Source organism: Eretmochelys imbricata, chromosome 28, assembly GCF_965152235.1.
Source record: "Eretmochelys imbricata isolate rEreImb1 chromosome 28, rEreImb1.hap1, whole genome shotgun sequence".
Classification (NCBI taxonomy): domain Eukaryota; kingdom Metazoa; phylum Chordata; order Testudines; family Cheloniidae; genus Eretmochelys; species Eretmochelys imbricata.
Genome location: NC_135599.1, coordinates 8092713 through 8108753, shown reverse-complemented (window position 1 = coordinate 8108753; position 16041 = coordinate 8092713). Strand labels below are relative to the sequence as shown.

Genomic DNA, 16041 nt, shown 5'->3' with positions numbered 1-16041 from the left:
CCCAGGCTGGAGACCCTCACCCCGCGTGGGGGCTCAGAGCCTGGGTCTAGCCCGTAGGTCTCCACTGTCACAGAATCATAGAACATCAGGGTTGGAAGGGACCTCAGGAGGTCATCTAGTTCAACCCCCTGCTTGAAGTAGGACCAACCCCCCATTTTTGCCCCAGATCCCTAAATGGACCCCTCAAGGATTGAACTCACAAACCGTGGGTTTAGCAGGCCAATGCTCAAACCACAATGTTGCAGCACCAGCCCCACAGGCCTGAGCCAGCTGCCCCGGGCTTTGAGACAGGTGCCCTGGGTGGTCTCATCGCAGTGTAGACTTAATGTGAGGGTATAGTCACGCTGCAGTGAAACACCCACGCCTGGCTTTGGTAGTGGGGCTATAAAGTTGCCGTGTAGGCATCTCGCCTCAGGATTGATACTGGGCTCCGGGACCCCACAGGGTGGGGAGGGAGTTTAGCAGGTGTAAATGGTAAAAGCGCAGTGAAGTATTACCCTAAACCTCACGGCATTTCTCCATTGGTCTGTCTCCTTTGTGGCAGGGACAATAACATGTTCTGCTGCATTCGTTATTTAGAAAGGTGGTTTATGATTTTCATTCTCAAACATGGTGCACAAAACAGGACTCAAACCTCAGTGTAAATGAAAGAGCTTCCCACAGATTCTTGCAGCCACAATGTGCCGTTTGAGAGCTGAGATGTGCCCCTGTCCCACAGTGATGGGGTTGTCTGCTAGGGGACTGGAACACTAGCCTATCCACGTACAACTCCCACACTTTCAGCACCTTTATTATTCGTGCCTGGCAGTATAATTTAAGCCCTCCCACACCTAACTCCCTCCCAGCCCCCACCTGGGTGCAACAAGCTTCACTTGGGGCCAGGTCTATGCTACAAAATTAGGTTGGTATAATTACATTGTACAGGGGTGTAAGAAATCCACCCCCTTGAGCAATGCAGTTACACCAACCTAACCCCTGGGGTAGACAGCGCTCTGTCAACAGGAGGGCTTCTAACGTCAACATAGCTTGAGATGGTGGAGGGGAGAAGCCCTCACATCAACGTAGATAGAGTCTCCACTGAAGCGCTAGGATGGTGCAGCTGCACTGGTGCAGTGCTTATGTGTGGACCTGCACTTTGTGAGATGGAGGTAATGCGTGTGGGGCTGTCACTGAACTGAAGGAGAAAATGGTTGTTGGGGAGAGATGGGAGAAGGATAAAAGAGGCCAGTAAGGATTGTGCCACATTAGCAGCGCAGCCCATTGCTTTAACTACTCAGGCACCTTGCTGATGGGTTTGCTGTTACTTAATTGTTTCCGTGGTCTCTGCTGCCCGTTACATTTTCCCCAGCTCATTGGCTGGCTGAGGAGGGGAGGGTTTGGCTTTTTATAAAACTGTCTCTGTGTTACCCCTCAGACAGAGACAAACACCTACAAGATCTCTATCAAGCATTCTTACAACTACAATACCCACCTGCGGAAGTGAAGAAACAGATAGATAGAGCCAGAAGAGTTCCCAGAAGTCACCTACTACAGGACAGGCCTAACAAAGAAAATAACAGAACGCCACTAGCCGTCACCTTCAGCCCCCAACTAAAACCCCTCCAACATATTATTAAGGATCTACAACCTATCCTGAAGGATGACCCAACACTCTCATAAATCTTGGGAGACAGGCCAGTCCTTGCCTACAGACAGCCCCCCAACCTGAAATACTCACCAGCAACCACACACCACACAACAGAACCACTAACCCAGGAACCTATCCTTGCAACAAAGCCCGTTGCCAACGGTGCCCTCATATCTATTCAGGGGACACCATCACAGGGCCTAATAACATCAGCCACACTATCAGAGGCTCGTTCACCTGCACATCCACCAATGTGATATATGCCATCATGTGCCAGTAATGCCCCTCTGCCATGTACATTGGTCAAACTGGACAGTCTCTACGCAAAAGAATAAATGGACACAAATCAGATGTCAAGAATTATAACATTCATAAACCAGTCGGAGAACACTTCAATCTCTCTGGTCACGCAATTACAGACATGAAGGTTGCTATCTTACAACAAAAAAACTTCAAATCCAGACTCCAGTGAGAAACTGCTGAATTGGAATTCATTTGCAAATTGGATACTATTAATTTAGACTTAAATAGAGACTGGGAGTGGCTAAGTCATTATGCAAGGTAGCCTATTTCCCCTTGTTTTTTCCTACCCCCCCCCCCCCCGGCCCAGACGTTCTGGTTAAACTTGGATTTATGCTGGAAATGGCTCACCTTGATTATCATACACATTGTAAGGAGAGTGGTCACTTTGGATGGGCTATTACCAGCAGGAGAGTGAGTTTGTGTGTGGGGGGGCGGAGGGTGAGAAAACCTGGATTTGTGCTGGAAATGGCCCAACTTGATTATCATACACATTGTAAGGAGAGTGGTCACTTTGGATGGGCTATTACCAGCAGGAGAGTGAGTTTGTGTGTGGGGGGGCGGAGGGTGAGAAAACCTGGATTTGTGCTGGAAATGGCCCAACTTGATTATCATACACATTGTAAGGAGAGTGATCACTTTAGATAAGCTATTACCAGCAGGAGAGTGGGGTGGGAGGAGGTATTGTTTCATGGTCTCTGTGTATATAATGTCTTCTGCAGTTTCCACAGTATGCATCCGATGAAGTGAGCTGTAGCTCACGAAAGCTTATGCTCAAATAAATTGGTTAGTCTCTAAGGTGCCACAAGTACTCCTTTTCTTTTTGCGAATACAGACTAACACGGCTGTTACTCTGAAACTAGGCAGAGAAGGTGAGTTCATGTAAATACAGTCTGGTCCTGAAGCCTTCCCCCAACCCCTGGCTCATCACTAGCTCTCAGGGGAGAGTTCATTCAGACCTAGCTTACAAATCATAATTTTAAATTATAAGGTTGGTCAACATTGCGAAAACCAATGCACCAACATTGTCAGAAAAAACAACAGCTGTGTGAGGAAGCTAGTCTTCATTCATACTTTTCAAACATGTTATATGTTTTCAGGTACAAGTATTTTATCATACACTGTATATGCTTTTAAAGTGTGTATTAATGTTTCAATTTCAATTCAAATTTCCAACCAATCACTAAATTGGCAACACTGCATGTAACTAGTTGACCACTTGGGGAGGGGGGTGTTGGAGAAATTCAGGGGTGGAGAGGTGTAGGGAAGTCTCTGTTTCGCTGAATTAAGTCTCCTGCAGCCCCTCCATAGGTCACATCAGACAGAGGATCTGCAGTGACCAGGCATTGGGATGTCTGGGCCTTTAAGAACCCAGCCCTGGGAGGCCCATGCTGAGAGGTGCTGTTTGGGGGAGGGGAAATAAAAAAATCCCCTTGCCCTATTTTTGCAAACACAAGTGTCTCAGGCCCCTGGGGTAACCGTTATCCTCTCTGCCCCTGCCTGGGCCAGGGTTTTACCCTCTGGCAGCACCTCACCCCTGGGCTTAACCCCTGCTCCTCCACCCCCATCCCTGATTGAGTCCCTCTCCTAACCCTGCCTCCAGCTACTTGACCCCCCACGACCAGTCAATTTCCGCCCCCTGCTCCGATTTGCCCCCTTGGCCCCTTTTTAACCCCTGTAAAAAACTGACTCCAGACTCTGATGACAAGGAAGGGCAGGGTCAAGGGCAGCGCCTTCAGCAGCTGACACTGCGCATGCTCAGTGCGGGCTGGGGCTCGCACTGCAGCCCGCGCGGGTGTTTGCAGGAGACCCGGGAAGGGGCTGGAGCAGCTGGGGGCGGAGGCAGGAAAATCCTGCGGCAGTTCCGGGCTGGGCAATGCAAGGCGCTGCTCCCCCCATGGGGTCTGTGCTGGGGGGCGTCATTAACCCCTCCCTGCCCGGCCGGGGGGACGTTCCCCAGCTGGGACCAGCCCCCTGGGCAGCCCCAGGCCGGAGCCTGCAGGTAATTAACCAAGGGCTGGGGGGGGGGAGACGCCTCTGCACAAGGGGGCCCCGGTCCCCCCGCCCCTGGGAACCGGCCCCCGGGTTGTTCCCGCACCTGGGGCGAGACCCGAGCTGCGTTCACACCAGTGACCCTGCTGCCCCCCCACCCGCCCCCAGCTCCAGCCAGGGGCTGCCCCAGAGGCACGGGGGGGGGGGGGTCAGATGGGGCAAGAGACCGCGCCCCAGTGGGGTTCCCCTTCGTGTGTCTGGGGCTGCAGGGGCCGGGAAGGGAGGGATGAAAAATGAGCCAGAGATGGAGGGAGGGGACAGACCGTGTGAACTGGGGGCAATTGAACTGTCTCTGGGCAGGTAGGAGATTGCAGGGGGGAGGGGAGTAAGGACCTCCTGTCTGATTTTGCTGCTTTGCTCTCAAATATTGATAAAAAATGACCAAATGGGTCTAAAATCCATGTTGTTTTGCCCACCTTTCTCTCCTCCTGAGATTTTATCCTGTCTTCTGTTCCATTCTCAAATATCAATTTAAAATCTCCTCCGTTTTGGGGTGTTTTCCCACCCATTTTATCGGCAGCAGTTTGTCCTTGTGTAGGTGGCCAATTATTGCCCTGAGTCATTCCCCAGATGGGGATCCGGTCAGTGGGTGCGTCGTGGGAGAGCTGAGACACGGCCGGCCGTCTCTGGGGTGGGGACGGGGCGGCCGCTCTCTGCCAGCAACAGGGCCTGGCAGGGGCAGAGCAGTGAAAGGCAGGAGCAAGTGTCACCAGTGGAGTGACCAGTCCCGGCTCTTGTCTTCCAATCTGCCCAGTGCAAGACCCACAAGCCACCAGCTGCCAGTCACCTGCCCATTTCCTGCTGCTGCCCCCTCCCCGGCAGCCTTCCCGATCTGTATTCCACCCTCTGAGGCCCCCCCTCGACATCCTTTAAAAACTTGGGGCAGGGGTCTTGGGCATAGGCATAGTTTGACTTCTCTTTGGGGTGGGGCAGGGGCCAGCAGGGCTTGAGCCACCTCCGCATGGTGGGGTCCAGGGAGGGAGCGCCACCTCCACCCCTTGACTCACCTCAGCAGGCTACGCAGGGTGTAGTTCAGGGGGCAGGGGGAGGGGGTAGGTCAGGATGCAGGGAGAGTGGCATTAGGGGCTGTGTGCTGGGAGGACTCACCTGCGGTCCCTGTTCCCGGAGGGGTCTGCCAGCCAGAGTTGGGTCTCCCCACTCAGGGGGCTCTTACCAGCTACCGCAGCCAGCCATGTGTTGGGTCAAGAAAGGATTTCCCTCCCTCCCCAATAAGAACGGCCACACTGGGTCAGACCAAAGGTCTGTCTAGCCCGGTATCCTGTCCTCTGACAGTGGCCAATGCCTGGTGCTCCAGAGGGAATGAACAGAACAGGTAATCACGAAGTGATCCACCCCCTGTTGCCTATTCCCAGCTTCTGGCAAACAGAGGCTAGGGACACCATCCCTATGTTCTGGATTTTTTTCTCTTTTTCCCCTGAAGCATCCCCATGGCTGGAGATGGGACAGGGGATGGAGTGGGTCAGTGAGACAGGGGATGGAGTGGGTCAGTGAGTACTCTCCCCCTCAGGTACTTGTTCGCATGCTCCATGGTTGGGTTTAGCGTGCAGGTGCCTGTGAGACAGAGGAAGTCAGACCAGATGATCTGGGGGCACCTTCTGGCTTTAAACTCTATGACTATGAACAGAAGTATCCCAAATCCCATGACGAATGGTCTCTGTGACGGACTTCCCCAGGGTGTAACTTGGAACTGGGATACTGCTGAGCCCTCTGACATACCCATCTGGGCCCCTTCTCACACTGTGAGGCTGTGACAAACTGCAGACTACTCACGCAGACCTTTACACAGGCAGGGACACACCCAGTTGCAGTTACATGAAGGCTTCTCCTCAGCCACTCATGAACGAACGATAGAGAGGCTCCAGCCAGCTCTCCCCAGCTCCCTAGCCTAGGACGTTTCTCAAATGCAGACACCTGGGGCTTTTCCTGCAGCCATGACAACCTCAGGAACCTGGCCGGGTGGCCCCAAGCTCTGACCGCAGGGCAGCGGGTACTGACCGCCCCCTGGCTCTGGCCATGCGGCTCTGGCCATGCCGCTGTGGGGCTTCAGCCTCTGACCCCTGGTTCCAGCTGGGCGGCAGCAGGCGCTGGCTTCCACGTCCAGTCCCAGGCTCTGGCTGCACAGTGGCAAGTGCTAGCCACAGGCGCTGATGGCCCCCGGCCACAGCTGCATGGCCATGGGCTCCAACCACAGGGCTTTGGGCGCCAACCCCTGGCTCTGGCCATGGAGCTTCAGTTGGCCTCTGGCACCCAGTTTCGGCCGTGCGGTGGCGGGTGCTGGCCTCGGTCTCTGGCCACGTGGCCCCACCCCCTGGCGCTGATCTCCTGCCCCAGCTGCATGGCAGCAAGCACCAACCCACAGCTCAGTTCCCGGGCTCCAGCCATGCGGTGGCGGGAGCTGGCCTTGGGTGCTGACCCCTGGCCCTGGCTGTGCAGCAGCGAGGCTCCAGCCTCACACCCCTGGGCTCTGGTACCCAGCTCTGGGCACTGGCCGTGCAGTTGCAGGCACTGGCCCCGGGCTCTGACCCACAACACAGGCTTCGATAGCTGGCTCCAGCCACCCTGTTTCTGTCCCTGGGTCCAGGCTCTGGCTGCGGACACCGACCCCTGGTCCTGGCCACATGGCAGCAGACACCAGGCCCTGGCTCTGGCCATGCAATAGTGGGGCTCATCACCCACCCCCATCGCCTCTGGCTGCCACTGCCTCTCAGGGCCCCGTATCTACTGCATGCCCCCCACCCCGCCCCGGACCCTGCTGCTTTCCTGGCCTCACATCCATCCCACCATCACCTCTGGCCCCTGCTGTCTCTCCTTCGTGTACCCCCTCACCCCCCCCCCCGGGCTTAATGGGTTCTGGGGCTGCCTGAGAAAAGTGATATTAACAAACATGCAAATATCACTTTTAACAGCAGACTTACTAGCTATCTGTGAAAAGTGATACTTGTATGTTTGTTAATATCACTTATCCCTTTTCATAGCCTCCCAGGTAACTAAAGGGTGCTGTAATATTAACAAATATCACTTTTCACAGCAAGCCCAAGGAGCTATTTAAGTCCTGGATGGGGGTGCTGAAGCGGGAGGCAGCAAGTGAGCTGTAACTCACGAAAGCTTATGCTCAAATAAATTGGTTAGTCTCTAAGGTGCCACAAGTCCCCCTTTTCTTTTTGCGGATACAGACTAACACGGCTGCTACTCTGAAACCTGTCTTATGAAAGGAGACTCAAGGAGCTTGGCTTATTTAGCCTAACCAAAAGAAGGCTGAGAGGAGATATGATTGCTCTCTATAAATATATCAAAGGGATAAATACCAGGGAGGGAGAGGAATTGTTTAAGCTCAGTACCAATGTGGACACAAGAACAAATGGATATAAACTGGCCACCAGGAAGTTTAGACTTGAAATTAGCTAAAGGTTTCTAACTATCAGAGGAGTGAAGTTCTGGAACAGCGTTCCAAGGGGAGCAATGGGGGCAAAAGACATATCTGGCTTCAAGACTAAGCTTGATAAGTTTATGGAGGGGATGGCATGATGGGATAACCTAATTTTGGTAATTAATTGATCTTTGACTATTAGTGGTAAATATGTCCAATGGCCTGTGATGGGATGTTAGGTGGGGTGGGATATGAGTTACTACAGAGAATTCTTTCCTGGGTGTCTGGCTAGTGAGTCTTGCCCACATGCTCAGGGTTTAGCTGATCACCATATTTGGGGTAGGGAAGGAATTTTCCTCCAGGGCAGATTGGCAGAGGCCCTGGGGGCTTTTCTCAAGACTGAACATGTCCAGTTTTTTAACTTTTCCTCATAGCTTAGGTTTTTTGAGTCTTTTATCACTTTTGTTGCTCTCCTCTGGACTCTCTCCAATTTGACCACATATTTTTGAAGTGTGGCACCCCGAACTGGACACAGTGCTCCAGCTGAGGCCTCACCAGTGCTAAATCAAATGGGACAGTTCTCTCTTATGCCTTACATACAACACTCCCATTATACACTGCAGGATGATATTAGCTTTCTTTGCAACTAGATCATATATTTGACTCAGATTCAATTTGTGATCTTCTGCAACCGCAGAGCCTTTTCAGCAGAACTATGGGCAGTTACTTCCCATTGTGTACTTGTGCATTTGAGTTTGTCTTCCTAAGTGTAGTACACACAAACAGAAACCCTCCTCTCTGACACACTTTAATATCAGAATTTGTTTAGGTAATAAAGCTCCAATTTTCACAGGCCAAGAATGAAACCCAGGTTTCCTGCATGGCAGGTGCAAATTCTACCATTGAACCATCTTAGTGAAATGAAAATCTATCATTTCTACTCCTTCCCCGCATCCACTAGGTCAGTAAGACTGTCAAAGAAGGAAGTTAGTTGGTTTGGCACTATTTGTTCTTGAAAAATCCATGCTGATTATAACTTCTACCCCTATTTTCCTGTAGGTGCTTAGCAACTGATAGTTTACGAGTTTGTTTCAATATCTTTTCAGGTATCAAATGTAGGCTGAGTGGTTTACAAATCCCCAGGTCCTTTTTGTTCCTCTGTTTAAAGATAGGTTTCAGAGTGGTAGCTGTGTTAGTCTGTATCAGCAAAAACAATGAGGAGTCCTTGTGGCACCTTTGAGACTAACAAATTTATGTGGGCATAAGCTTTCGACTCCTCATTGTTTTTGTTTAAAGATAGGTACTATGTTTGCCAGTGGGAGCCATGATTGGCTGAACCTGCGGACGCAGTAGGTAAACAAACCGGTCCGGCCCACCAGGCACTTTCTCTGAACTAGCGGCGGACCGGCTTTGAGAACCACTGCTCTAGGCCACTGGTGTTGCTGAAACCACTGCCTATCATAGTGACCAACGTTGTTTCCTTTTACTCTTCCCCGTGTCTGTCTGTATCCAGGAGTCAGTTGTCTTAGTTTTATGGTGTCAGCTCTTCGGGGCAGGGACTGTGCTTTTGTCCTCGGTTTGTAGATTGTGCAGCACATTGGGATCCCAGTCCATGACTGGGGTTACTAAATGCAACAGTGATTGAAATAATAAATAATGGGCAGGATGTGGTCAGCAGTCAGGCAATGTGGTAAAAATTGTGAGGTCCGTGTTAATGTTTAAAAAATTGAATGACCTAACCCCCCCAATGTCTGTCACTAAGTACAGTAATTTTGACAATTGTCTGTCATGCAACATGGTGGTGCCAACCCCCGGATGCGGGCAATGGAAGGGAAGGATTCGGAGAGCTGGGAGGTGATGGGTGATGGCAGGCGGTGGTGTGGAAGGTTTGGGACAAAAACCTTCTGTGAGCTGGGGGGACTGGGGAAGAGGGATTCCCTGGAGCAGGGTCTCTCGGAAGGTGGTTTACTATGCAGGGCTGAGAGCAATGGTAGGGTCTGGGTCAGGCTGGGTTGGTGGTGGGGGTGGAAGTAAAGGGAGGTGGGTGCCGGGCAGCGGGTGCTCCAGAAAGTGGGGGTGCTAACAATGGGAGGGAGGGAAGGGACACTTTTTGGCTGGAGCTGCTGGGAGTCAGGAACAAGGAACAGTGTGAGTGGGGGGTAGAAGGTGGTTGGGGAACAGGAAATCTGGTGGAAGGGGTAGCGAGACGGGCTGTGGGCAGTGGGGGCTGGGGTAGAAAACACAAGGAGTGGGTGTGATCCTAGCACCCCTGTATTCACCTGCACACTACTGCAGTCAGATGTTTGGCTGCGTGTGTGTGTTCTCTCCATATGCCGTCCCAGCTCTGCAGAGACAGCTGGCACAGCAGATCTCAAGCAAACTGCTCAGTGACCACAAAATCTGGTAAGGTAAAAAGGCACCCAGGCAGGTTTATTGTCGAAAAAGCACCTGAGTCAAGAGAGATTAACTCTATCAAGGTATCTTAAAGTGCAGCAGCAGCAGTGAGTTTAGCAAACTGAGCAAGGATATAAAGGAAAACTTAACCGGTATGTAAAAATAAAAAGAAGGTTATATTTTTAGCTGTGAGCGAAGAGTGTGGATCAGTTGGTTAAAGCAGTTGGGAACCCACATCCCGGATTTTTATCCTGGCTCTGAGAGGAGAGTGGGGGTCGTTACCTGCTCCGGCAAAACCTGAAGTTGTTCCCCCAGTGTATGTTGCTTTTGTGTGCACACCAAATGGATTGCAGGAATGCCCTTTTTTGCTGCAGTTAACTGTTTTTGGGCAACTCCATGTGTTAATGCATTAATTCTCGGTATTCACTGGCTCAGTTTTGGTTTTTCACTTTGAAATTCTTCTTTATTTACTCCCCTGCAATCAAGTTGCAGCTCTTGTCTTCTAAAGTGCTCTATGAACTGTTCCATTTTTCCCCTTCATCTGATTTACCAATCCAGTGAAAGTATTGTTTGCTACTTCTCCCTCCTGTGCACTCCCACTCTGATAGGCACCAGTCTAGGTCTTTGCTTAAGTTTTTCTGGAATCTGGCTTTTACCATATGGTGGTGGTTATTATGCAGTGATTCCTGTTTCATTTTTTAATTTTGCTATGGCCACCTTTTTCCATTTCTGTCCCCATTCTTCAGGCACAGGGTAGCTACCTGAAGCCTGCTGTTGGCCACCAATATTTATAACAGGGGACAGCACGTCTCTTTTTTTGTAGGTTTTTTACCTCTGTTTCCAGTGTTTTATTTTGTTCCCATGCTTGCTGTCTCTGGACTGCTTGCCACCCTGCTAGGAGAGCAGGAGTGTTCCAGAGCTCTGTGGCTTCTGCTGCTTCTTTTAACTCTTTCTTTGTTTCTGTTACTTGCCCCACCAATTTTGTGGCATGTTATCTTAGCCATTTAACAGCCATGGTTATAGTTTGCAATTTTCTACCTTTCAAGTCTACAGTCTGCCTTAGTCTTACAAATTCCATTGCATTTTTCTTCCCCACTATATTTTTTAAAATTCATATGGACCTCTTTTGCTAGCAACCCAGCACATCCATGCCTTCTAAAACTTTGTGGGGATTTTCCAGGAGAGGTTAGGGGGGTTCCCTAACACATATCAGATCAGCGATTGGGGTCACCAGTGTGGTCAGATGTTTGGCTGCATGTGTATTTTTTCCCTGTGTGGTGCCCCAGCTCTGTGCAGACAGCTGGCACAGCAGATCTTGAGCGAACCACCCAATGACCACAAAATCTGTTCAGGTGTGAAGGCACTTGGTCAGGTTTATTTTCAGTGAAGCACGATCCTAGCTCCCCAGATCAATGTCTATGGTTATACCCGTGCAAATGGATGCAGTTCAGTCAGTGGCAGGACTTTCGATTCCCCCTCGGCTGGCCGAAGACACTCCCTCTGAGATAAACATTTATACACCAGTACAAACAATTTACGTGTTGCCCTTGACATATCTGGGTGCCACCCATTGCCTAGTACCTGTTGGTTTGATCAAAACCTCTCTATCCATCATGCTGTCATCCTGACCTTATCCTTAAGATGGGTCAGCGTGTTTCTGTTATCTCTGGTGAATGTGCTGGTATCGGGGTGTGCTGGTACCACCTTTCTGGAATGTGTTTGTGTGTATATTCTTGTGCCTGCTACTACTTGGGAATGTGTGTTTCTGCAATATCAACCCTGTTCTTGCCAGATTCTGTGAGCAGGACCTGCCTCTTGCTCACACCTTAACTTTACTTTATATCAGCAAAGTTTTGACTACTACGTTAGTTCAGGCCTCTAATACAAGGGCTTAAGTCTCACGTTCTCTTTCTACTACAATTACTGCAATATTGTTTGTATAAAATATGCCCGTGAGGTATCATGTGGAAGCTAACAACACGCTGGTTATTAATGTCACTGTAAAATGCATGTGCTAACCTTAGATGTGACATTCTGAATTTCCTCTGTATGCTGTCACTAGAACATGTTTAACACAAAGACAGCCTCCCTAGGGAACAGTGACACACAGGTGTGTCCTAGACAAAGGAATGGGGGGTTGCTTCCGCTTACCTAAAGCTTCAAGCTAGACCAACAGGGGTTCTCCTGAGCCTGAACTCAGGAGACGGAGAACTAACATGGCTCCTGCACCCAGAGAGATACAGGAGACTGAATCTTCAGGTGGCTTTGCTGACTTCAGACGCAGAGATCCCTGTGGGGAAGGAACAGAGAGAGACTATGTTTATCCTTGACCTTACCGAGTGGAAGAAATAAGGCACTCTGATCCCTCGCCAGGCTGGCCCATAAAAGGCTAGGAAGGAGATGAAGCAGGGTGCATGGGGTGTGGAGAGGGTGAAAGAAACCATCTTGCATAAAGACTGTATTTTGCTAGATTAAGTTTTAGATGTGTGTGTTCATTGTTTTTGTAACTATAAAATCATAGGACTGGAAGGGACCTCAAGAGGTCATCTAGTCCAGTCCCCTGCACGCATGGCAGGACTAAGTATTTTCAAGACCATCCCTGAAAGGTGTTTGTCTAACCTGCTTTTAAAAAATCTCCAATGATAGAAATTCCACAACCTCCCTTGGCAATTTATTCCAGTGCTTAGCCACCCTGACAGTTAGGAAGTTTTTCCTAATGTCCAATCTAAACCTCCCTTGCTGCAATTTAAGCCCATTGCTTCTTGTCCTATCCTCAGAGGTTAAGAAGAACAATTTTTCTCCTTCTTCCTTGTATGTACTTGAAAACTGTTCTCATGTCCCCTCTCAGTCTTCTCTTTTCCAGACTAAACAAACCCAATTTTTTCACTCTTCCCTCATAGGTCATGTTTTCTAGACCTTTAATCATTTTTGTTGCTCTTCTCTGGACTTTCTCCAATTTGTCCACATCTTTCCTGAAATGTGGTGCCCAGAACTGGACAGAATACTCCAAATGAGGCCTTATCAGTGTGGAGTAGAGTGGAAGAATTACTTCTCGTGTCTTGCTTACAGAACTGCTAATACATCCCAAATGATGTTTGCTTTTTTTGCAACAGTGTTACACTGTTGACTCATATTTAGCTTGTGGTCCACTCTGACCCCCAGATCCCTTTCTGTGGTACTCCTTCCTAGGTAGTCATTGCCCATTTTGTATGGGTCTACCTCTTCCTTTTACATGGGATCACTTAATTAATGCTCTTCTGTTAATAAATTTGTTTTTAGAGAGACTAGATGGGTGAGGTAATGTTTTTTATTGGACCAACTTCTGTTGATCATAAACCAATTCAGTGCTGTGCTTGAAGGGATGGGTGTATTTATCCCAGTTACACTGACTCTTTCACAGAGTAGTCTGAGGATGAGCCATGGTAGGAGCTGTGCGCTGCAGAGAAACATCTCTCAGAGTTCACTGGTTGTTACTTGCTAGTTTGCTAGTGAGGAAGACAGGCTGGTGTAGCAGGAAGCTGGCACAATCTAGTCCAGTGGTTCTCAAACTTTTGTACTGGTGACCCCTTTCACACAGCAAGCCTCTGAATGTGACCCCCCCTTATAAAGTAAAACCACTTTTTTCTATATTTAACACCATTATAAATGCTGGAGGCAAAGCAGGGTTTGGGGTGGAGGCTGACAGCTCGCGACCCCCCCATGTAATAACCTCGCGACCCCCAGTTTGAGAACCCCTGGTCGAGTCACTCTTGCTGAGGTAGGGAGGTAACAGTGGCTCAGAGCTCTGGGTAGCCCCTGCAGTGAGTTCCAGCAGGTGCTCATCAGGTCCCAGGAGGTGGTGAGGGAGAGGCGCATGTGTCATAATGAAAGACGGGGCTCGCTGCAACTCTTTCCCTTTCCTTTATGTCTGAGTGCCCCCCCCCCCCCGCCCCAGCAGCCAGACCTTGTGCTTTTGCCTCTCCTGGAATGAAATTCTCCCATTCCTAGACCCTGGGCGACAATAGCCTGTGTGAACAACTATCCCCTCTGGAGTAGGGAGTCCCTTTTGTAAACTGCTCCAGTCCTGCTCATCTAACCCAGTTCTGCAAGCTGGCTACTGCCAGCCAGTAGAATATCCAAAGTTCAGGCATTATCTCTTAAGAACCATTCATTATTTTTGCCAAGGGTGGCTCATCTTGAGACATTCTTCTTCTTATCCTGCTTGTTTTCCTCACAGATCTCCTATGAAACGAATCCAAATGATTCAGACAGTAAATATTGCAAGAACCAGGGCAACATACAGCATTCATCAGTATTACGGAGCAGCTCCGTCTCCGTCACAGGGGTTTGGAGAAATATGACTACGGGATACCTGGGAAGTGGAGAGGGTGAGAGGAAGGGGCTGTGGGAGCTTTGAGGGATGTGGAACTGTGGGGGATCCCAGCCCATTCACACACAATTCCTGCCCAGAGCCCGCTGAGTAAGCACCTGCATTCCATTCTTCCTCTAGCCCAGTTTCACTCTATTTTCCTTACTTTTCTCAAATATTTGTACTCTTCCCTTCTTGCCACTGCACAATGCTTACCTCACCGCCCACCATACACGCCCCTGTTCCATATCCATGTGGACCCCAGCCAGTGTTCCTGAGTCCTTACATTCTTTCTAGTCACAAGACAACCCCTTTCCTGGGACAAATGTGTACTATCTTAGAGATGTCATAGGTCAGTAGTAAAATTTCTACAGGTTCGTAGGGTCTTGCTTTCCTTTCCCCTTATGCAGCAGCCTCAATCTCTCTTTTCTGCTGTTACCCGCTTAATTTAGGGCACCCCACCTATATTTTACCGAGGGCTGAAGGCGTGACCTGGTTAATTTAGGACACCCCTGCTTATATCCTATTGACGGCTTAAGGCGTGACCCAATTCATTTCGGCATCTTTTTTGAAGGCTTAGGCACCTATTTTTACCCCTGGGGCTTAGGAAGAAACTTGGTTAATTTAAGTATTTGCTGGGGGGGGGGGCTTTACGGGTTTGCAGAACCTTTTTTTAGTGAAAGAGCTTTACACAGCTGTTTAAAATATTTATTTATTAGTAATATATACAGAATATATATGAAGCAAATTTTTTATGCTTACCATTTTTATTATACACACACATTTTGCTTGGTGGCTAGTTAGGATTTATTTATTTAGGGTTTTTTTGGCGATGCTTTTGCACATCATGGTCGGGCAGAGGGGTTAGAGTTTCAGCAGCGGGATGTTGAACTGCAGTTCAGAAATGGTTTTTAAAGAGCATTGTTTTTTATTTATGTTATATAGGTGAAACTAGCTTTTTTAAAAAAAATTATTAAATTATATTTTATACTTTTAAATAACAAAAATTTTAATTACGCGCTGGTTTTTGTGTGTGGGGTTTTTTTTGTTTTGTTTGTTTAAGTTTTTTACATTTTATTAAATCTCAAGCCTATACTGAAGGCTCCTTTGATTTTTTGAGTCAGCCCCTACCAAGATCACATGGTACAAGTAATATTTTTCACATTCGCCTTTTGCAGAGGAATTAGTCTTTTGATCTTGAATTATAGTATCTAATTCCCCATCAGTCTCCACATACCGGGGGATTTTCATACTCCCTCCACCTACATCAGACTTGCTAGATAACCTAATTCCTCAAAATGTGCTTTCCTGATATCTAATAACTCTGGCGTACTGCATTCAGTGATATTCCTGCCCCTTCTTATTCCTTGCAATGCTGAGTTCATGCTTACCTGTCCCACCTTCCCTAGGACTCTCTCATTGTCTTTGGGTCTCTCTCTGTCTGTAAGAAGCAGTTCCAGAGGGATTTTTCGTTAGGGCTGGAGACTTCATTTTCTGGGAGGTGGAGTTACTGTGGCCTACCAGGGTACAATCTAGGCTAATGAGCAGCTGTCACCCTTGCGCTGTATCTGTGGGTGCCTTACAATGTCCTGCAGAAGTAGCTCCCTCTGGGCTGCTCACAAACAGCCTGCCAGCATGCAAACCACATCCTGAGTGTGTGTAATTGCAACCAGCCAGCCACCTTTGGGTTACAGTCTGGCTCTCACCAGTCTTGGTTATACTGCCGGGTGACTCCAACACACCCCCAGTCTCAGATTTCCCTCCAGAAATATACACCCTCTCCTGGACAATACAAGTTATATTACGTCCATTATTTCTTTAAAAGAATAATGTGCACACAACTTGTCACCCTAAATGGAGTTTCCCAGACACTTCAGTTTAAACACACTGGATTAGGTAAAACAATAAAGAAGTTTATTAATTACAAAGAGC

At 48.9% G+C, this 16041-nt stretch overlaps 1 protein-coding gene across 1 annotated transcript in view; it reads left to right on the top strand.

Moving 5' to 3' along the window:
* The first annotated feature begins 3734 nt into the window (after window positions 1–3734).
* Window positions 3735–16041, top strand: part of LOC144258221 (uncharacterized) — a 160273-nt gene continuing 147966 nt past the window's right edge. The window contains exon 1 of the mRNA XM_077806626.1: window positions 3735–3929. The gene's annotated coding sequence lies outside the window, so the exon portion shown is untranslated. The remainder of the gene's footprint in view (window positions 3930–16041) is intronic.